Here is a 23,865-nt window from a genome sequence, read left to right as displayed (position 1 = left end):
ACCCAGCCTGTACTGAATTCTGATCCTTTAAGAAGTAACGTGACTACTAGATGAAAGGAAATATCTTTGAGCATATTGTTCGTATTTTCTTCTTTCAGGTGATTTTTAATTTTGCTGTCCCCGCCTACTTAATGCACACAATGTAAAGTTTTTTTAATTTGGTGCAGAGGTAGGGGAATCTTTGTTTTTACCCCATGCCTCTCTTTCCTGCAATGAATTCTCAGATTTGTTACATTTTCCTCTTGTTCTCAGGACCTTTCTCCATATAAACCAGAGAATCACCCTTGTGCTTGAAACTAATAGATGACTATTCACTCAGTTTATAACCAGATTCCTGTGCTGAGACGTTTTCTCATGTTTCTGTTGAATTGAGTGGTTTTCCTTTATAACAGCTGCTTCAGTCTGTAATTTATTGTTCATCCCTGTGGTTGCTTTGTAACATCTGTCTCACTGTTAGCTTGTATCTCCATGAGTCCACAGACTGAGCTTACCCTAGCCTTTCCCTGCCCCTCACTACACTTAGCATCCCACTGGATTCCAGGCAGGCACTCAGTAACATTGGTGAGTACATGATTACATGAACAACGTATTTATATATTTAACTGTAAAGAAAGAAACCAAAAGTCAGGAAGTTGTATTTTGGAACATTTTGGTTATAAAGGAATTTATGTAAATATTCCAGAGAGTAGAGTAATTAAGCAATCCAAGAATAACTATACAGCTATGCATGAGAACAATGTAATGTGACACAGTCCCAAGTCTCTGTAATTTGTTAAGACCATGATACATGCATTGTTTTCACTTCCAAGTGAAATTTTTTGAAATTTTAATTTTTGAAGTTAGAAAATATCCTAGACACACCTCAGTTACTATATGCTTCTTTATAGTGCATCCTGGTGTGCTATATAGTACTTTACAGTACAAACTATGAAGTACTTGTATATACCAGATTGTACTTATAGCTCAGACTGATGTAAGAGAACATCACTTTCAAAGACTGTATCTGCTCTCTTAATGTGAGGCGACACATGAGACTACTTTTCAAATGTTGCTTCTTCCTTCCTTATAATTTGTCCTAAAATAAATGGACAGTGAAATCTAGATCATGAGTTTTTATTTTAATTACTTGACTTCATGTCTGTGTTTCTCTACTTAGATGATTTAAATCTGATTTGAAAATAAGGCACTTTAGAAGCTTCATGCTTCTAAAGAGAAGACTGACTGAGCTGAGTGAGTTATTACTACTTGGCCCACTCCTTCCTTCCCTCTCTCCAGCTTCACTCCACATTCTTCTAAGCTGCTGAGACAGAAGACCCTTCACTGGGTACTCTCCAAGGAAGTAAAGCTGCTCTGCTAACCCTGGGGTATTTCCTAAGTGGGGCTATGATTACTTCCTAACACTGCCCTTCGGTGGACTGACAGACCATCACTTGTCTGAGTCAGGCCTAGTTAAGGCAGTGACAGTGACCCAGATACTAATTATGGAATTAAGCTCCCATTAGAACACACAGTTCCTGCTCTGAGAGCAGTAATTAGCCGTTATTTAGCAATTCTCTTTGAAAAGTTAAAGGTAGGAATTTTCTTATTGATCATAGATAGATTTGTGTTAGTTCCCTGAGATGATGCTTCTCTGCGTTGACTTATTTGGATTTAGGCTATTCAAAGTCATAGCATTTCATATATTTGTTTGGTCTCTGCTTTTGTTCTAATCTAGAATATTCTTCAATTACAGCCTGCCTCTATTTATTATAAAGATATTTAATTGGAGATGATCTCTATTAGTGTCTGTCTTTTTCTTTCATGTTTCTTGGACCACAATACCAGAGGCAAATGTAAGTTTCTTATTCTACCTAAGAAACACAAGGAAAGAAAGGGTTTCTTTTTAAATAATCATATTCGGGGGCACTTTTTCTCCCTAATTTTTCAAGTCCTTGAGACTTCTCTGCATGCAAATTATAATATTTTAAATAAATCTAGACAATTTTAGTAACATCTTTTTACTGCCTATCATGCAAGTAAATGAGAATCTACACATTGGCATTAATGATCTGACTCTTTTAAAGGTGAACTTTAATTTTGCCTCAAGTTAACAGATAATTATCTCAATTCAATTCTCCACTTCCCTTTAGGTCAGAATCTTGACTTCCCTAGCCTATTTATCTATCAATTCCTATTTTAAGGTAATAGCTTTTGAGCATCTTTCATCTTTGCCAACAAATCCGAAGCTTTTCTATCACTAGATTACGGATTCAAACTTGGGAACAGGCCATTTAAAAGCCAAGCAGCTTCACAGTGACAGCCTGACATCTGTCTTATCTCTAAGGCTACATCACTTTTTGTATTTTTAAAAACTCTCAGGATGAGAAGCCTATAAAATCAAATCCCCTGAAAGTGCCGCATCAGTGATTTCCCCAAGTCCAAAAATTTAAATGCCCACCAAGTCAAAGGTGGTTATTTCAGCCACTTCAAATTTATTCTGTTGATTTATTCTAACATGATACTTAAAGCCATAGCATCTTAAAAAAATTAGTTTGGGTCCCTGTTTTTTTCCTAATTAAGAAGGTAGAAGGAAATGGCAACCCACTCCAGTGTTCCTGCCTGGAGAATCCCAGGGACAGCGGAGCCTGGTGGGCTGCCGTCTATGGGGTCGCACAGAGTCGGACACGACTGAAGTGACTTAGCAGCAGCAGACACCGGCTATGATTGAGAAGACATATCATTTGAATAACACCCATTAATGCCCGTTATTTTTTGTAAGATTCTTATGTCTAGTTTTAGGAAGAGAGCAATGTCAGTGAATAATGGACTTCAAAAATTATTTTTTTTAGTTGTCTGTCATATTAACAACTTGAAAGCTTTAAAATTCAAAATTTTTGGAGTGTTTAGGCTCTTATACATGAAACTACCTCCTTGTCAAAACTTGATTCCATGATAAGACATCTGCTCCTCCTGAATGCAGGAAATAATAAAACTGTTTTCAAGTAATGAGGGCCTACTATGTGCAGACACTGGGCTGAATAGTTCACATTTATTTTCTTTAAAGCTCCTAAACATTTTGTCAAAGTGGTGAAAAAACCCAAGATTTCACCTGGTTCCTCTCCCATGATTCTTACTCCACTTAAATATAGTTGAATAGAGTATATATTACTCTACTGGATTAATTTTGAAAGGATAATTAGTGTTGATATACTCTACTTTCCTCTCTCTAGTGTCTTTTTTGTCAATAAATATTTTTAATCACTTTTATGCAAAGAGCACTAAATTAGGTAACATGGAAACTATGATCTATGAAGCCTCACAGACTGATTCTAAATTAAATGGATTAAATGAGAACAATATTATTTCATCTCTTCTACAACTCAGAGAGACAGGTGTTGAGACAATGCAGTGAATTTTCCTTTATCACTCCTTGTTAAACACTTGAATCTGAGGCCTGTTTCCACAGGGCTGGTGTTGACCACAGGAAGGTAGGAGAGTTTTCATTTGGGGAAAAGGGTTCTCTGAAATTAGATCTATACCTCACCTAACACACAAAAGTAAATTCGAGATGTATTGAAGATCCAGATTTAAGCATGATTATAAATACCACCCAAGAAAGAAATGTAAGAGAACACCATAATCCTAGTGTGGAAGACGCTTTGTCAAAGCACAACATAAAATACAGAAGGCATAAAGGAGAAAAAAATATGAGTATATCATGTTTAGAACTGTATTGTACTTCTTTAAATAATTTTGAAAGGCAAAATACTGCATTTGAATAAAGCAAAGGCTAATGTCACTGATATGTAAGTAATTCTCATTAATTATTGAGAGAGAGACCCACATTTTTAACTGGGCTAAAAAAATGAATGAACAATTCATAGACACTAAATATAAAGAAAGATTCTCAACTGCATTAGTGATCAGTGAAATGCAAAGTAAAATAATAGTATTTCCTTTTTAGTCTATAATATTGGGAAAAAATAAACTGGTAATTTCCAGTACCACAAAATGTGAATGAAGAGCAAAGCTATATACTCTTGGTAGGGGTGTACACTGATATAAACTGAAAGGTAACCTGGAAGCATATAAAATGCATTTTACTTCTCTGTATTTGGAATAAGCACTATAGAAAAAATGGTTTTTAAATATTGCCTTTCGTTTGGCACCAAGTCTTTTTTTCAAGGTTTGCTCTGTGCCCAGAAGTATGAATAGAATTCCCAGCCCTTGGGCAGAATCCCAGTCCCTGAGTGTATGTGCCTAGTGGAATAGAGCATAGTGGAAGAGAAAAAACTTTCAAATTTAATCACGCTGCTTACTTCTATGCTGCTGCTGCTGCTAAGTCACTTCAGTCGTGTCCGACTCTGTGTGACCCCATAGACGGCAGCCCACCAGGCTCCCCCGTCCCTGGGATTCTCCCTGGGAGTGGGTTGCCATTTCCTTCTCCAATGCATGAAAGGGAAAAGTGAAAGTGAAGTCGCTCAGTCATGTCCGACTCTTAGCGACCCCACGGACTGCAGCCTACCAGGCTCCTCCTCCTCCTCCTCTTTTCCAGACAAGAGTACTGGAGTGGGGTGCCATTGCCTTCTTCCTACTTCAATGCATGCCACCCCTAAGTATTCTGCATCCATCACTCGCCCACCATTCCCAGGCATGGCTTAGGCCTGCAACTCTTCTGAAATGACACTCAACATTTTTCCAGCAGCTAGGTCCTTGGAGGTCAAGGGAGGGCAAAACAACTAAGCTGTAACCCTTGCCATCAGGCAGTCCTCTGGCTAAGAACGCCGTAGGAATACAGCATCATTGCTCCATGGCATGCGGTGTCTCCTGCATTGGCAGGCGGATTCTTTACCACTGCACCACCTGGGAAGCCCTACCCCATGGCCCAAAGACTAGATAAAACATAGCTGTTAGTTTATCTTATACACCCTGATTAGATGAAGTTTCTGGCAAGCATATTTCTAAAAGTTCTGCTTAAATAATGTTAATCTTCACAAACCTTAAAGAGATCCACTCTCTTCACAGATAGTCCAAACTCCTTAGAATGGCCTGCAAGGCTATCTGTAATTTGAAATTTAATCTAGGTTTCTCTCCCTCATCATTCCCTTCATGTTCCCAAGGCCCTAAGCAAAATAAATAGTTTCATTTCACACCTCTATGATTTTCCTGTCTTTATTCTTCCTGACATCGTATCTCTCCCAGATTCCTGCTGCTGCTAAGTCGCTTCAGTAATGTCCTACTCTGTGTGACCCCATAGACGGCAGCCCACCAGGCTCCTCCATCCCTGGGATTCTCCAGGCAAGAACACTGGAGTGGGTTGCCACTTCCTTCTCCAATGCATGCATGCATGCTAAGTCACTTCAGTTGTGCCCGACTCTGTGTGACCCCACAGGACTCTCAGGCAAGAATACTGAAGTGGGTTGCCATTTTCTTCTCCACCCAGATTCCTAGCTTCTCTCTTTAATCCTTTTTACTCATTCCAGCCTTCCAACCACCCCCAGCACCAGCATACACTGCACACACATCCCATACTGTGACTAGACCTGTGCTAGGTGGTAGCAATCTTAAGTAAAAGCTAAAATTAAATTTAAAACTCCATTCCTTCAGTTGATCAAGCCAATATTTCAAGTGTTTTAATATTTATTTAGAGCTAGTGAGTACTATGGGCTTCCCTAGTAGTTCAGATGGTAAAGAATCTGCCTGTAATGCAGGAGACCTGAGTTCAACCTCTGGGTCGGTAAGATCCCCTGGAGAAGGGAATGGCAACCCACTCCAGTATTCTTGCCTGGAGAACCTCGTAGACAGAGGAGCCTGGCGGGCTATAGTCACAAAGAGTGAGACACCTGTGAGGGACTAATACTTTCAGTGAGTATTATATTAGAAGAGATTATAAAAGTTACTAAATGATAGAAAGCTCAATTAGATAGTGCTGGTCTAAGCTAATATTTCTAGAAGGCATTTATGCTCATGCCATTCCCTTCCAAGTTTTTTGGAATAAAATCCATACTACTCAACACATGATTCTAGTCTACTTTGCCCAGATCCACAATGAACCATCCCAGTTGTATCTCCCACTATTCATAATCTCTCCATTTTATGCCCACCCAACCTGATATACCTTCTGCACTTCCAAGGGATACTGTTCATTCTTTTGTTCTCATTTGCCTATGTTGTCTTCAATTTCTGAAACACTCTCCACATCTCCAATCATATGATTCACTTATATCTCCAGACCCTTTCATTGTTGCCCATTGATGTTAAAAGCTAAATTAAAAGTTTCTAGCTTGTCCTGTAGGAGTTCTTACGGCATTTCTCTGACTACCCTCCAGCTTCATCTTAAATAGTATTTCTTTACACTCCAGCTGGGGTTCTTACAGCTCCTGCTACCCCTCACCAGGTGGCGCAGCGGTAAAGAATCCACCTGCCAACGCAGGAGACAGAAACACGAGAGACAGGGTTCGATGCCTGGATCAGCAAGATCCCCTGGAGCAGGAAATGGCAACTGGCTCCAGTATTCTTGCCTGGAAAATCCCATGGACTGCTGGGCTGCAGTCCATGGGATCACAAAGGGTCAGACACAACTGAGCGACTGAGCGCACACACACACACACACACCTCTTACCCCAGAGTCTTCTCACATGCTGGCTCCCTCAGCTCAGACACAACTGAGCGCGCACACACACACACACACACACACCTCTTACCCCAGAGTCTTCTCACATGCTGGCTCCCTCAGCTCAGAGTCTAATATCTCCATCTCTACTTAACTCCATTCTTTCTTCAGATGTAAATTAATGTATCCCATCATCCGAGAAGCCCTTAGTAGGTCAGATGTTCTCAGTAAGATCTCACAGCACCATAGGACTCTCATAGTGCTGATCTTGCTAGGAAGTATGTGATTTGTGTGAATCTTGAATTACACTCTAGATTATAATTAATCCATGCACTCCACGAAGTAACTGTCGCTATTACTCTTCAGTATCTAGTACAGTACTGGTACACACAGAAGGAATCCAACAATTATTTGTCAAATGAATAAATGTTTTAGCTCATACGGCCATGAAAAATATCATGGGTGAACTATACACCCAAAGCATTAAGACCAGGGCAGAAATCAAGGTGGGCTTTTAAAATACTAAATTTTACCTTAGCAATGATTGCTTCTGGAGATATTTCTTTCTGGATACCCTGGTGAACTTAATCTCCAGCAATGTAGATATAAGGTCACAGAGAGCTGTTAGCAGCCCTGACTGCTTGCCAAGAAGAAATGAAGGAAAATCAGCCACATCAGAGTGGTTGCATAAAGCTTATTAGAGAATCAATTGGTGATTTGAGTTTTTCAACCAGATGCAATTAGGGAGAGAAAAGGACAAAGGGGCTTGGCTGTGGAAAGAGCTGTCAGTGTCTTCCACATGAAGTCTAACAGGTGTGTTTTCCTTTCAAAACTTGACCATTATTATTTAACCTGTTGCTTGTTCAAGCTCATATGGTGATGAAAAAGAACAACATAGCAATTGGGGAAAATACAATGAAAAATAAAAAGTGTAACTTGTAACTATTTTCCCTGGCTAAATCAATCTTTTCAAGACTTCCTCTGACTTCTCCACTGAGGAATGGGCGCACAGGGTTGTCGTGAAGAACAGGAGACACTTCAAGTCCAAAGCAAGGAGAAGTCCAGAATTCCTGCCGGGGGGACGTTTGGGGGCTCAGCTGCTGGAGGATGAGGAAAGCACACAGGGGCAGGGAGCACCTGCAAAGCATGGATTTGCTTCAGCCCTAGCAGGAGAGCTTCCAGGAGGTTCTGGCACAACGTGCCCAAGCAGAGTTAGGGCCACTTGAGGCCAGAGTGGCAGTCGCTTGTCTTCCACAGGCTGAGGTGGGGTGGTCTGAATCTCCAAGTTCAGATGGCCCTACGTTGCTCAAGGACATTCTCCAGAGAAGGGGACAGGGATACACTGTTAGCATCCCAAACTTTGTAGCACCTGGACAATGGGGTGCACCAGCTTAGAGTAGGTGAGGTGAAAGAGGGGACATCAAAAGTGTCCACTGCAAGAACTGTGGTGTTAGGCTGGGCTCAAAGGTTCTAGTCCAGTCACTCACTGGTTATGTAATTTTGGGCAAGTAGAGAAATGATAAGAGACTATACCTCACAGGGTTATCATGAACATAAAAATAATTAACATATATAGTGTGCTTGGTAAGTTCCTGGTACACAATAAAATGTCCATTAATTTCAGTTATGAGTACAAAGTAGTTTAATCTATGGAAAATAATTAACAAAATTCTGGCATGTATAAGCATAGAAGAAATGCAGTCCATGGAATTCTCCAGGCCAGAATACTGGAGTGGGTAGTCTTTCCCTCCTCCAGGAGATCTTCCCAACCCAGGGATCAAACCCAGGTCTCCCACACTGCAGGCAGATTCTTTACTAGCTGAGCCACAAGTGAAGCCCAAGAGTACTGGAGTGGGCAGCCTGTCCCTTCTCCAGCAGATCTTCCCAACCCAGGAATCGAACCAGGGTATCCTTCATTGCAGGTGGATTCTTTACCAACTGAGCTATCAGGGAAGCCCGGTTTAATCTATGGAAATAATTAACACCATTCTGGCACATATAAGCAGAAAAGAAATGCTACTAAACATTCAGAAGAGAATAAAAATTAGAAAAGGGCCTAGCATTTATTCATGCCAATCAATTCTATCCTCTCACAGGTTAAACAATTGAGATCCACTGAAAAAGACAGAGTTGCAGACCCAAGGCTCCTGCCTCCCAAACCAATACTCTTTTTGGAGTAAACAGCCTGCCCATTTTGAGCCGGTGGTGAGGATCATGGAGATAACGCAAAACAGAAAGTGGGATAAAGCAAAACAGGAAGTGGAACAATTACTGAATAGGGTTAATATAGAAAGCTGGTATGGATGACTAGGAGCCCCAACCACAACAAGAAAAATTCCTTTCATTTGCTTTTAAACCTTGTATAATAGACCTGTTACTTTTAAGAGAATGGAAACTCATTTGTCTAGAATTCCAGACTAACACAACAACCATTCTAGAATTTTCCTTCTGGAGAATAGCTCTAGATGAAAGGAAGCTCAGTATTTGCAAAGCCTCCAGGTAGTGCGATAGGTGATAGACAGGCTCCAGGTTGGAATTTCACAATCGGCCAGTCTCCTCTCTGCATTTCCTGAGGCAGGAGATAGGTGGGCTCTGCCAAGGAATTTATAATCAGCCTTCAGTTTGTTCTCCAAAAGGGAAGTAATAACAGAAACAGGGTAAATAGCCAGTCTTTGTCTCTTGTAAACACCTCAAGGAAATAATCATGGCAAGGACAAAGAGAGGCCAAAACCCTGTCTAAGTAAAGGATGAGGGAGACACAACACAAGCACGAAAAGTCTCTATGGAGTCAAAAGTCAGGGGATAATTCCAGGTCAAAGTGAGTCTTGCTCCTCCCAGAAGCATTCACTTTGAGATCCATCAGTATGCATACTGAATTTCACCTGAGCTATTTCAAATTCTAAAAGACGATGCTGTGAAAATGCTGCACTCAATGTGCCAGCAACTTTGGAAAACTCAGCAGTGGCCACAGGACTGGAAAAGGTCAGTTTTCATTCCAATCCCAAAAAAGGGCAATGACAAAGAACTTTCGAACTATCACACAAATGAACTCATTTCACATGCTAGCAAAGTAATGCTCAAAATTCTCCAAGCTAGGCTTCAACAGTATGTGAACCAAGAACTTCCACATGTTCAAGCTGGATTTAGAAAAGGCAGAGGAACCAGAGATCAAATTGCCAACATCTGTTGAATCAAAGAAAAAGCAAGAGAATTCCAAAAGAAAACATCTGCTTCATTGACTATGGTAAAGCCTTTGACTATGTGGATCACAACAAACTGTGGAAAATTCTTAAAGAGATGGGAATACCAGACCACCTTACTTGCCTTCTGCAAAACTTATATGCAGGTCAAGAAGCACTAGTTAGAACAGGACATGGAACAATGGACCGCCTCAAAATTGGGAAAGGAGTATGTCAAGTATGTCATGCTGCTTATTTAGCTTATATGCAGAGTACATCAGGTGAAATTCCAGGCTGTATAAAGCTGGAATCAAGATTGCCAGGAGACATATAAATAACCTCAGACATGCAGATACCACCACCCTTAATGCAGAAAGTGAAGAGGAACTAAAGAGCTTCTTGATAAAGGTGAAAGAGGAGAGTGAAAAAGCTGACTTAAAAAACTCAGCTTTCAAAAAAGGAAGATCATGGCATCCGGTCCCATCACTTCATGGCAAATAGATGTGGAAACAATGGAAGCAGTGATAGACTTTATTTTCTTGGGCTCCAAAATCACTGCAAATGGTGACTACAGCCATGAAATTAAAAGGCGCTTGCTCCTTGGAAGAAAAGCTATGACAAGCTAGACAGCATATTAAAAAGCAGCGACATCACTTTGCTGACAAAGGTCCATCTAGTCAAAGCTATGGTTTTTTCAGTAGTCACGTATGGATGTGAGAGTGGACAATAAAGAAGACTGAGCACTGAAGAACTGATGCTTTTGAACTGGGACAAAGCAAGATGATTGGCCTGAGGGAAGACAAAGACCCAGAAAACTGACCCTTTATAAAGTATTTAAACTTCCCAAAGCTAGGATTCTCTCTCTCTGAACTTGCCTGCTGTGGGCCTTTCCGCATCTAATTTTCTTTTCAATAAACTTTTTACTTTCCTCTTTACCCTCTGCCTCCTCACCTGAATTTGTTCTTGACTAGGCAGGTGAAGGCTAGGGACCCTTAGCCCCACTGCTGGTCCCTGAGGTCCAGTGATTAGGATTCCCAGGCTGGGAAGCCAAGACTGCTCCAGCTGCCGCTCTCTGCTGCTTGCTGCAAACTGCTGCTTACTGCGGCACCCATCCAAAATCAGCAGTGGTTTTCTCTAGATTCACACGGGATCCAGGTAATTGCTAGGATCTCAGTTCTTTTTCTCTTTTAATAGAACACTTTTTATTACTGTACAGTAAGTCCCCTGCATATGAACAAGTTCTGTCCTGAAAGCGTGTTCATAAGTTCAGTTTGTTCCTAAGTCTGAAAAAGTTAGCCTGGATATCCAACTAACACAGTCAACTGTATAGTACTGTACTGTAATAGGTTTATAACACTTCTCAGAAATAATACATTAAATAAACAAAAATAGAACATTTTTAATCTTGCAGTACAGTGCCTTAAAATGTACAGGACAACAGCTGGTGCACAGGGGACGGACAGAGGGCAAGCTGCAATTTCATGCCTGCCATTGATGGCACAGGTCCTGGCTCTTTGCTGGAACCAGGTGGACGTTCGCATCTTCAGAGTTCACAACTTGAAGGTTTGTATGTAGGAGATTTACTGTAACAGCTCCTCTTCCTAACCCTCTGAAAAAGCCACTGCTGATTCTTAGCTTAGTGTGGATTTTGTAATTTTGAGCCCATCATCAAATTCCAACAATGCAGCAAGTGAATCCACCTTGGGATTTATGTAAATATAAATCTGGCTCAGAATGCTAAAGCTGAAGACACAAATGAATGCACTTGCTACTCTGATCCATCTAAAGGAAATGCAGTGTCCCAGCATAATTAAATCTAACTCCTACAAACATCTGACTAGATACTAAAACATGTTTCACATAAGGGCAGAGTCGTTCACTGTAGCAGAAAATATACAGGATCCAGTCCCAGAATTTAAGTACTAGAGATGTCATTACCAGGTGCAGGGATTTGGGTAAGTTGTTCAAATTCTCCCAGTAAAATAGGGATAATCACACCCACCACCAAGGCTCCAGTGAAAAACCATATTTTTAATGATAGGAAAGGTCTTTTGTAAACTTTCAGAGACAATGTATAGATGAGGTAGAAATGAGCTTCCTGAGGACAGTTGTCTTACCAAACAGCTTCTATGACATTGGTAGATAAGCTTCCTGTTCAGTGGTTTTCTCTTTTTTGTAGCTTTTGTTAGAAGGCTACCTGTAACTGTGAGGAATGATAGTAAAGCAGGCAACCTTGTTCTTGCTCATGTGACCTTTAACATATTCACCAAAACTACTGATGCCATCATTTTAATATAGTTCGCAAAATTTGTGTCACAAAGATTGCATATTCTTTTCCGTCCAGCTTGGACTCTGAAGTACAGATAAATTATATAGTAACATGGCTTGAGAGACAAAGGTAACAAAATGCCCATTTATGTGTGGTTACTTCTTATGTAGAGTATTATTGTGATACCACCAGATCTCACAATCTATCTTTTTGAGAAGTCTCATTTCAGGGAAAATTTTTCAACATGAATTTCTATTCCAGTTCTCCTGGCTTTATGTTACTGACTAGAATATTTTTAATAGCTCAGAAGAGAGATACCAATAATGAACACATACCATACAGGAGTCATATCTGTCTGTCAACTCTGATAAGAAAATTAGACTGGTTTAATGGAGGTATCAGTGGAAATCTGAGAAATCCTGAGAACGATGCAGTCATTTACTTCCAGCCAACCTTAGGTACATGCTAGCTGAGGAAGGACTTTATGTTCCTTGCAACCAGTCAGTCCTAAAGGAAATCAATCCTGAATATTCACTGGAAGAACTGATGCTGAAGCTGAAGCTCCAGTAATTTGACCACCTGATGCCAAGAGCCAACTCAATAAAAGGCTCTGATGCTGGGGAAGACTGAGGGCAGGAGGAGAAGGGGACGACAGAGGATGAGATGGCTGGAGGGCATCACTGAGTCAATGGACTTGAGTTTCAGCAAGCTCTAGTAAAGGACAGGGAAACCTGGTGTGCTGCAATCCATGGGATGGCAAAGAGTCAGGTACTACTTAGCAACTGAACAGCAACAACTTGAGTTGTCATATTTATAATCTCAGAGCCACAGAAAGGGAGCCAGTATGTTATATTTTGTCACTCTGGCATAGAAATGATGAGATGATACTTCTCAGGAAATGAGTAGAAATCCTATTTGTGATCTTTGGAAGGAGTATTTTCCAGCAGGAAAAGGCATGGTTCAGAATTGAGTCCCTGGGAATGAAGTCTTTAGCAGTCATCAGTCAGTTTCTGTCTTCTATCACTTTTTCCTGACCTGTTACATAGGAATTTCCACTCTTTCAGAAGTTCTGGAAAGAAAAGATTCCCCTGTGACTTCTTCCCAAATTTTTCATTCTATGTACTCTGGTTGATGAAATTGGGACAGTTACACAATTTCCTGACCTGTGTTTCCTTCTAACAATCACTTTTGTCTGCTCTCCATTTGCTTAGATATCCTGAGTTAAGCAATAGACTGATCTTTAGAGGTTGATCTAGAGCTTTATCTCCGTCCCTACTATAGGGATGCAGTTGGAGCCAGTGTGCAGTTAAGCAAGTATGCTGGTCTTACCCACGCACCTCTCCTGTGAGTTGGTTAATACCAAAGATTAGATTTGGATGAAATATAGTAAGAATCCCAAGTGTGATTACAAATTCATCCTCTAAACCAATACTACCAGCAATGAAGATGATATTTGAACTCTGCTGAATATATGAATGCACCTCACAAACAGTTTCTAAGTCAAGAAACAAAGGGAAATATTGATAATTATGTGGCTTAGCCGCTCATTGTAGATACAAAGGCCAGGTTAGACCCCAGTTCGATTCCTGGGTCAGAAAGATCCACTGGAGAAGGTATAGGCTACCCACTTCAGTATTCATGGGCTTCCCTTGTGGTTCAGCTAGTGAAAAATCCACCTGCAATGTGGGACAGCTGGGTTCGATCCCTGGGTTGGGAAGATTCCCTGGAGGAGGGCATGCCAACTAACTCAGTATTCTTGCCTGGGAAATTCCATGGACAGAGGAGACTGGTAGGCTACAGTCCATGGGGTCGCAAAGAGTTGGACACGACTGAGCAACTTTCACTTTGACTTTTATATGTCAGAACCCAGAAAGCTCTTCTGGAGAAATAAGCAAGCAAAAATTCTTTATTTTTTCAATTTTTTCCCTCTTTCAATGGGCCTAGCATAACTTTGCCTTTGAAGCCATCCATACCTGATGAGTCTAACCCAGGCATTGACATTTGCTTTAAAAAATGACTCCACAGAGGCTGAGAAACCTAATGTTACCAGAATACCAAGCTTTCTAAAATGACTTTTAAAGCAGTTGGAAAAAGAACATCTGAATTCAGGCAACTGCAGGCAGTGATTGCAAAAGGTCAGATCACAAAATGTTCCCCAAGATGTCAAATCACTCCTGGGGATACTCTGCACAATTGTAGGCTTAAGAACTTGACTTCACTTGCTCTTTGCTCTGTGCCCAAGCACTGAATTTTAAAGGTTCTGTTTTCTTTTTTTTGTTCCTTCCTACTGGAATTCTCTCAACCAGGAAGTTTTACATTTTGTGATATTCAAGGTAGTTTTTAAATGTCTGTCAAAAGTCATTCAGTTCAGTTGCTCAGTCGTGTCTGACTCTTTGCGACCCCATGGACTGCAGCACACCAGGCCTCCTTGTCCATCACCAACTCCCAGAGTCCACCCAAACCCATGTCCATCGAGTTGGTGATGCCATCCAACCATCTCATCCTCTGTCGTCCCCTTCTCCTCCCGCCTTCAATCTTTCCCAGCATCAGGGTCTTTTCAAATGAGTCAGTTCTTCACATCAGGTGGCCAAAGTATTAGAATTTCAGTTTCAACTCAGTCCTTCCAATGAATATTCAGGACTGATTTCCTTTAGGATGGACTGGTTGGATCTCTTTGCAGTCCAAGGGACTCTCAAGAGTCTTCTCCAATATCACAGTTCAAAAGCATCAATTCTTCTGTGCTCAGCTTTCTTTTTTTTTTTCTTTTTTCTTTTTTTAAATTTTATTTTTATTTTTTTTTTCCAGTGGGTTTTATCATACATTGATATGAATCAGCCATGGATTTACATGTATTCCCAATCCCGATCCCCCCTCCCACCTCCCTCTCCACCCGATTCCTCTGGGTCTTCCCAGTGCACCAGGCCGGAGCACTTGTCTCGTGCATCCCACCTGGGCTGGTGATCTGTTTCACCATAGATAGCATACATGCTGTTCTTTTGAAATATCCCACCCTCACATTCTCCCACAAAGTTCAAAAGTCTGTTCTGTATTTCTGTGTCTCTTTTTCTGTTCTGCCTATAGGGTTATCGTTATCACCTTTCTAAATTCCATATACATGTGTCAGTATGCTGTAATGTTCTTTATCTTTCTGGCTTACTTCACTCTGTATAATGGGCTCCAGCTTCATCCATCTCATTAGGACTGGTTCAAATGAATTCTTTTTAATGGCTGAGTAATATTCCATGGTGTATATGTACCACAGCTTCCTTATCCATTCATCTGCTGATGGGCATCTAGGTTGCTTCCATGTCCTGGCTATTATAAACAGTGCTGCGATGAACATTGGGGTGCACGTGTCTCTTTCAGATCTGGTTTCCTCAGTGTGTATGCCCAGAAGTGGGATTGCTGGCTGGAGCCCATTATACAGAGTGAAGTAAGCCAGAAAGATAAAGAACATTACAGCATACTGACACATGTATATGGAATTTAGAAAGGTGATAACGATAACCCTATAGGCAGAACAGAAAAAGAGACACAGAAATACAGAACAGACTTTTGAACTTTGTGGGAGAATGTGAGGGTGGGATATTTCAAAAGAACAGCATGTATGCTATCTATGGTGAAACAGATCACCAGCCCAGGTGGGATGCACGAGACAAGTGCTCCGGCCTGGTGCACTGGGAAGACCCAGAGGAATCGGGTGGAGAGGGAGGTGGGAGGGGGGATCGGGATTGGGAATACATGTAAATCCATGGCTGATTGATATCAATGTATGACAAAACCCACTGGAAAAAAATAATAATAAAAAAAAAAAATAAAAAAAAAAAGTGAAAGAATGAAGACATTTCATGAAAAAGCAAAGAAAGAAAAAATACTAGCTATTTCTTAGTTGGATATTCATTTGCTCCATAACCTTGAGCATGTTATTTAAGGTCTCTGGTCTGTTTTCCCACATGGAAACATAGTGATGATAGTCACTCTTAAATCACAGAGTCGTGATGAGGATTAAGTAGAATGATTCCTATAGAGTTTGTGATAGAGACTAAGATATAGTAAGTGCTTGATACATGTTCCTGAAAGTTATTACCTTTTTCTTTTAAAGATGTCTTTACATAACTCAGAGAATCTTATGACTTTGAGAATTTAACTGTCTATAGAGCTTTTCATTTTGATTTATATTTACCGTAGTATTTCTGTTTTTCTCCATCTGTCATAAAATCGAAAGCAACTTCACTTCTTTCCCCTAACAAACCTCCGTTATAGACAAAAGCTTAAGGCCACAGGGCAGCCAGGTTAGAGAAGTTCCCCGCCCCCCCGCCCCCGGAGGGCAGCAGGCCTTGAGCTCTGGGCATGAGTCTCTGCAGAATCCTTCAAGGCAAGGGTCCACCTCTGCCCTGCCTCTCCTCCACAGGCAGCATGATGGCCTCTGCCTGTCCACCAGAACACCCCTGTTGTGGACTTGATTGTGTAACTGAGAAAAGTAATGTGAAAGCTTGAAAAAGGTCGGCAACTACACCCACTTCCGATTGTATTTGGGATTCAGGCCTCCTGGCTGTCTTGGTTTCAGTTTATATGCCACAGAATGAATTCCAGCATTGATGTGTTGTCCACGTGGAATGCTGCATCTTTTTCATTCTATACAGGGCAGTCTAGATTAGGGGGCTGAGGCCCAGCATTCTCTGCCCACAGGGAAAAGGAGGATTTTGTTTCTGAGCAAAATAGGCCTCTGGGAGCAACTGCTCTGAAAGAAGGATCATGTGAATTATGGTATGTGGTATCTGCTTTCTATCTGATTTCTGCTATGGCAGGAGTGATGTAGGAGATTATCAAAAGCCGTCCAAATCCACGTGGGTTTTTTTGAGTTGGCACGTGCTTTATTTCCGCAGATGGTATTCCGTGTCTAATCAACATCAAGAACAATGGTGTAATGTTCTGCTCACCGAAACTGAACCCGGCCTCCTTACATAGAGAGTTTTCAGTGCTTTCACTGCTGAGTTAGAATTGGGATTTGATCCTACAGTGTCAGAGCTGAAAGAGTTTAAAGACCAGACCAGTCTCTTCATTTTACCAAAGAGAAAGTGGGGCTCTGAGGAGCGCAGCTTCTTCCTGAAGGTCAAGGTTGACACCTGCACCAGGAGCTAGGTCCCTCAATTTGCAACCCCCCCAGAACTGTTTCGTGTGTCATTTAAATAACTAAACTATGAGTTGTAAAACTGAACTATAGCTTCGTGCATTAAAGATTTAGTTAGATTTTTCTCTCTTCTTTCCTATGTTTGAGTTTCTGAATAAAATTTACAGTCAACCAATCCTTGCTGTAATTGCTTTTATGATTTGCAAAGAAGCACAAGAATGATGATCCTTAATTCTAGAATGTTACATTCTTTGCTAAGCACTATTGTTCTTTCAGCACTGAGGTAACAACTCCTAGGCAGCTGACCAGGAGAGATTTCCCAAGGAGGAATTGGTGTTGGCATTAATGAAACTGTAGCCCACTTGGAATCCCAGGTGACTCAGTAGTAAGGAATCGCCTGCAGGAGATGCAAGAGATGCAGGTTTCATTCAGGAAGGTCAGGAAGATTCCCTGGAGAAGGAAATGGCAACCCACTCCAGTATGCTTGCCTGGAAAATCCCATGGACAGAGGAGCCTGGAGGACTACAATCCGTGGGGTCACAAAGTCAGACACGACTGAGCAAGTGAGCGACTAGAATCTGGCATTAAACAGTGAGAAGATGGAAATCCCTTTCTTTCCATCTACAGCCTTCTTGAAGGGAGAAAATTTTTTACTCATTCTTTTCAAGCAGTTTCTATAGGATGTGTACTTTGTAGTTTATTAACATTAATGTATAACTCATTTGCCCCCAGTAAATTCTGTAACACAGAATGGTTTTTTTTTTCCTGTGGCCTGGAAGGAGTAATGGGAAACATTTGTAAACTGGTTTGCAGCTGTAGGACATTATCGAATTAGAAATAGTTGCCTTAAAGTAAATATTAGTATCTTTAACCTTGTTAAAGTTAGGTAAGATATTCTTGGTGATGTTTTAGGACTTATATTCTACAAAAAAGATGATCCCTCTTTTTTTTTTTTTTTCTTTGCTATGTGTCAGCCTAGTGGACAATTTATTATCTACCCCAGTGTCAAAGTCACCAAGCTTATGTGTAGCTAACCTTCTGCAGAAAGATCAAAAAATTGTGGTAACATAAACATTGTCCACATTTCCTCATTGTTCTCCTATATAGTCTGGTCATTGATCTTACTAAGATAAGACACTGATAAATAGATAATAGAATATAAATAGACTTCCTTCATCCCTAGTTCTAAAATCATTCCTTTAAACTACTATTGCTTTAAAGTAAGTAAAATATGTATTAAGAGAAAAAAAGATAGCATATAGTTTAGATTATTTAAAATTGGAAGGAACTGTAAGCACCATCTCATTTAGCCAATAGCTGGAACTCAGAGACTAAAAATTATACATCCAGGTGCACAAAATGTCAGATCTAAAAGATAAAATTCCAGTAGCTTGAGTCTCAGAAATTTTCTCATACTGAATCTCCAGTGAAGGCATTGCACCGATTTGGGGGTATATGACATTGAAACAATAGCAAAATAACTAAACCATAGAAATCTGCAATGTTAGACCTCAACTTGTTCAATTCTTTCATCTCATAAATGAGGAAAGTAAGAAAGACCCATCACTCCCCCACCCCTCCTAGAGAACTGGAAGGTCACCGTCCCTCTTCTGTCAGAGTTTACCTTCCGTGTTAGTGGGGAAGAAGGCAGAGAGACAAGAGAGCGCAGGTTCGCTTTGGGGAAAATTGATTATCTGCCTGCTGAGAGCTGGGCTTGGAGCAAAAGTATTTTACAAGTGCTGATGCTTCCTTCCTCTATGTCATGAGAAGAGAAGCCAGGGCAGTTTTAAGCATTCTTCCTTGAAGAACTGTGGCATCCTGTTATGTAAAACAAATCCGTACAAGGGAAGGGATGCCAACAAACAGTCTCACCACACTTAGTCAACTGTCCTCCGGGGAGAGATGACAGAATCTCTCTGCCTCTACGAGTAAAAGAATGCCACTTGCTGAATGTAGGTTGAATGACCCAGATGAAAATCTGAGCTGTAATCAATATAGCTCCTCACTGTCTCTCAGCCAAGAAAGAAAATTCAGGAGAGCTAAGCAGAAGAGAGACTTGGCTTGCATGTAGACATGTTTGCTAATCCCCATGAAAGGAAGGGCAATCAGGAAGCTGGACCAGCAGTTGTAAGAAAAGAGTTTCCCTTTTTTCTGCTTAATTCTGAAGCTCTAAACAAAAGCATGACACGACGTAAAATTATTGGGTTGGCCAAAAAGTTGTTCAGGTTTTGCTGTGCCATCTTTTGGGAAAACCCAAACAAACATTTTGGCTCGCACAGTATATCATACGTTTTCTGTTTCTTGAGTCTTTCCTCTTGACACTCTATCCTGTGTGACTGAGCCCGAGGTTTTCACCTACTGCCCAGCTTCATACAGGGGTTTGGGGCCAGTACTGAGGCCACGCCTCAATACTCCTCATGTCTGAAGATGTGAGCTTCCAGTGGCTGCATTACATGATGAGTAAGAATATTCCTAATTCTAAAATCTTACAAAAAGCTTAGGTTTAGTCTTAAACTCTAAAGCAAGTCATATAGGTGATTAGATAAAGAGGACTGAAACATCATAATATGAAGCTATAATAACCTGAATTTTTAGCATAGTTTTAATTTGGTGGGGGGGAGCCATTTACCCCAAATAACTCAAGTATAGGCAGTAGTGAAGAGATGACTTTCATGCCAAAAGAAATGACATTCGTATTCAAAAGGTTTGTCAGTGTGTGATTTGATGACTTTGTTAAATATAATTCCTAATATGAATCTAGGTGCTCCAAGCTATCTTGGTCCCTTAATCTCCATTACTTCTGTGTATATACTTAAGTTTTTTTTCTTTTATCATTTAAAAGCATTACTGATGAATTCTAATGAGGTACATTTTAAAGGGGAATAATATCTGGGAATTACATCTGGAATTTTAGAATAGCGAATATAAAAAAATTCAGGAAGATTACTACTGAGAATTAAATAGATTTATAGCAACCAGTGTTTATTGATCACCTGTTATAAGCCTATCCCAGGGGTAAGAACTGATGATGCAACAGTAAATAAGAACGTCCCAGTGCAGAGTGCCACTTATGCACTCTAGATAAACAGGTGATTTGTAGCTCGTTATAAATGTCATGAAAGAGGAGAATAAAGGAAGAGAGTTGCAAACATTCTCAGAGGTTGCTTCATCTCTACTGAATGATGAAGGACAAAAAGCAGCTGTCAAGTGAAAAACATAAGGGGACTTCCTGGGTGGTCCAGTGGTTAAGAATCCGCCTGCCAATGCAGGGGTTATGGGTTCAATCCCTGGTCCAGGAAGATCCCACATGCCACAGGGCAACTAAATCCATGTGCCACAACTCCTGAGGCCACATTGTAGAGTCCATGCTCTACAACAAGAGAAGCCACCGCAATGAGAAGCCCGCACACCACTACAAAGAGTAGCCACTGCTCGCCGCAACTAGAGAAAACCCTCGCACAGCTACAAAGACCCAGCACAGCCAAAAACTGTCCAAGAACATTCCACAGAGGAAGCAGCAAATGCAGACTCCCTGAGGCCCTGAGTATGCCAGTGAGAGACTGACATATTTAGGAAACTAGGAACAGTCATTGTGACTATTGTAGAGTGTTGGAATTAGGTGAAGGAGTAGGTAGAGAAGTAGATATTCAGTTTCATGTATGCCCTACTAAGGAAGGCAGAATGAGTCCTGAGTGCAATGTGAAGCATGCTACAGACCTTCTACCAGTATTATCAGACAGAGTAGTGAAACTCCATGCCTTCCCCCAAAGTTTCAACTTTATTTAAAGGGGTCAAGTGGAGTCTCACACTCACTAATAATCCCATCCTCCCCGTCAGAGGTCAGGAGTGAATCAATGCACTAGTCTCAGACTATGACTCGTCAGGCCTTTTCACTCATCAGGGACCAACTCAGGTGGGAGGTTGGCTTGCACACAGGAAAACATCTGCTTCTCCAGAATGCTGTTCGTCATTGATGGGGAAGACTGAGTTGCAAATAACTCCTCCCCAGGCATACCCTCAGCAAGCACCTCAATACCAGCTACCTTGAATCTACCACGTCTAATCTTAATATGCCCAGATCTGCTTCCCCAAATTACTTGAAGACTTTTAATCCTAGCTCACTGCCACACTCTGTGACAGCCCTGATATAAATTCTTCACCAAACTCTGTCCTGTGAGTTGCTTGGATTTCTCTAGTCTGATGATGCAGTGATGCTGATCTCAGCACTGCTCCTTTCACACACTCGTGTGGCATAGTCAACACCACTTTTTAGAAATGTAATACCTGCATCTTGACCATAATCTCCATTTTATGAACCTTGCTACGTGACTCACATCTCATTTGTTTCTACTTAACTCCCTCTGGGAGTCTAGTCCCCACAACCTTTTGGCCTAATGAGGACCCTCAATCCATTGTTTCTGTAACACTTTTCCTCTACCTCACCCCATCAATGTCCTGTCTGTCCTTACCTGTGTCTATTCTTTGATCATCACAGTCACTCTTTGACTCTCTCAGCTTTACTGCCATTCATTAGATTCATCTGGCCAAAGCACCACCTTTGTTAGACCCAAATTTCCTTGTGCTTGATGCATAATCCCAGACAGAATGACCTCTTGCTGTTCCTTAGGCAACACAGGAATCCTTTTGCCTTGTTGACTTTACAGTAAATGCCAAGTGGTGGCTAGAAATCTGGGAATCATGAGGCTCCAAAAAACATGTACAGAACCCCAATAAACCTTACACACCAGTCCTTAAAGTATAGCTGCTATATACATTCATACTGAGGCCTTGGTGTCTGTGTCTCCCATCATGTCGGTGGGAAATGGCTTAGTCACTCAAATTTAGACATTATTATTTTATAACGTCATAAAAATAATTTCAAATGATTTGTAAAAACAGACACTTATTTAAAAAGGATACATGAGGAGACAGCAAGATAACAGTGAATATCTAGAGGATTAAAAAGGACCCCAGTATCAAATACAGTTAGCTGAAGATTCAACCTTTAGCAAATAAACATAAATTCTTGGAATTAAGAAAAAAATACAGACAATAGATTCCTTCAGTTGTTCCTTTACCAGATGAAAGTCTCTGTCATCTTGGAGTGAAGTGAAGTGAAGTGAAGTCTCTCAGTCATGTCTAACTTTGCAACCCCACGGACTGGAGCCCGCCAGGCTCCCCTGTCCATGGAATTCTCCAGGCAAGAATACTGGAGTGGGTAGTCGTTTCCTTCTCCAGGGGATTTTCCCAACCCAGGGGTCGAACCCAGGTCTCCCTCATTGCCAGCAGATTCTTTACCAGATGAGCCTTTGGGCTGCCCTGGTGGCTAAGATGGTAAAAATTCCATCTTGGAATTCAGCATGTTTATCCAAAATCTTACCTTTTTCAGATTCAACTATATGAAATACTGAACACAGATGAGGGATGGCTGAAAAGATAGAACGACCCATGGTGAGAAACCATGTCTTGATGTAAGTTTTCATATGCTTTGGTGAAAATATACACAAATGTCCTTCTAATCCAAAAGGATTAGAAGGGATCTTATTTCTATCAAGACTGTTATGTTTAGAAAATGCTCTTTTTAGGTCACTTAGGAGATCCTTTGAGCTTTTTGCAGTTTTATTTAATTGCCACTGGGAAAATTTAAGAGGAGCTAGTAATGAAGGAGTGAATCTCTACCTTTATGTAAGGTAGAAAAATAGCCAAGGAACTTCCCTGGTGGTCCAGTAATTAAGAAGCTGCCTGCCAGTGCAGGAGACACAGGCTCATCCCTGGTCCAGGAACTGAGGTCCCACATGCTGCAGGGCAGCTTGTATCACAATCAGAGAGCCCACGTGCTGAGTACTGAGCCTCTGCACTCTAGAGCCTAGGCTCTGCAACGAGAAGCCCACGCACCACAATGAGAAGCCCTCCCACAAGAGAAGTGTGTGCGTCACAACCAGAGAAAGCCAGCATGCCACAACGGAGCCCACATGCCTCCACGAAGACCCAGGACAGCCAAAAAAAAAAAACAACAACCTGGGGGATTTTAGGTAGAGATTTTCAAGTTGGTCAAGGTAGACGATGCTTCATTGCCACTCCTGATGTCTCCGTCCCTGTGAAGGAACTCTATTAGGGTAACTATTAGCCTCTCTACATCCTTTCAGCCCACCCCAAGGAAAACTGAGTTACTGTGATGAGTATAAAGAGCTTTTGAAGGATAAACAGGACATTCATCATCCAATTTCTTCCGGTTCATCCTCCTCCTTGGGGGTCAGAGGCCTACAGGGCACATGCATTCTACTCTGCTTACTCTTAATTCTTCTGGGTGGATAATTTTGGTTCCATGGTTTACTATTTTAATGTTCACTCTCTCACAGGTGTATATGAGATTTTTCACTATCAGCTTTGCTGGTAACAAAGAGGATGCTTTGCTCATTTTCTACTTACCCATGTGTTTAATTTTCCAATTGTTTTTTAACACGAGAGACAAAAACAAGGTGCTACTAACTGAATTCCTTGAACTCGCAACATTCCCAAGTGCTTGAGGAAGCTTGATCCTTCTTTCTGAGCCTTTATCTGTGCTACCACCCTTGCCTAATTGCTTCTCTCTCTTAAGCCTATCAAAACCTCTCTTCAGAATGATCTCAAGCACTGTGTTTCCCAGGGGGCCTTCTTTAGTTTATCAAGCATCTCTGTACCTATACTGGACATT

The 23,865-nt window shown here is 41.1% G+C and overlaps 1 protein-coding gene across 3 annotated transcripts in view; it reads right to left on the bottom strand.

The window, feature by feature from the left end:
- The window catches only part of GABRG2 (gamma-aminobutyric acid type A receptor subunit gamma2), a 118,017-nt gene that overhangs the window by 11,143 nt on the left and 83,009 nt on the right, over positions 1-23,865 (bottom strand). The gene's annotated exons all lie outside the window — the stretch shown is intronic.

The sequence above is a fragment of the Dama dama genome, chromosome 9 (assembly GCF_033118175.1).
Source record: "Dama dama isolate Ldn47 chromosome 9, ASM3311817v1, whole genome shotgun sequence".
In the NCBI taxonomy this organism is placed as follows: domain Eukaryota; kingdom Metazoa; phylum Chordata; class Mammalia; order Artiodactyla; family Cervidae; genus Dama; species Dama dama.
The sequence above is the reverse complement of the archived record's forward strand: the minus strand, read 5'-3'. Positions and strand labels throughout refer to the sequence as shown.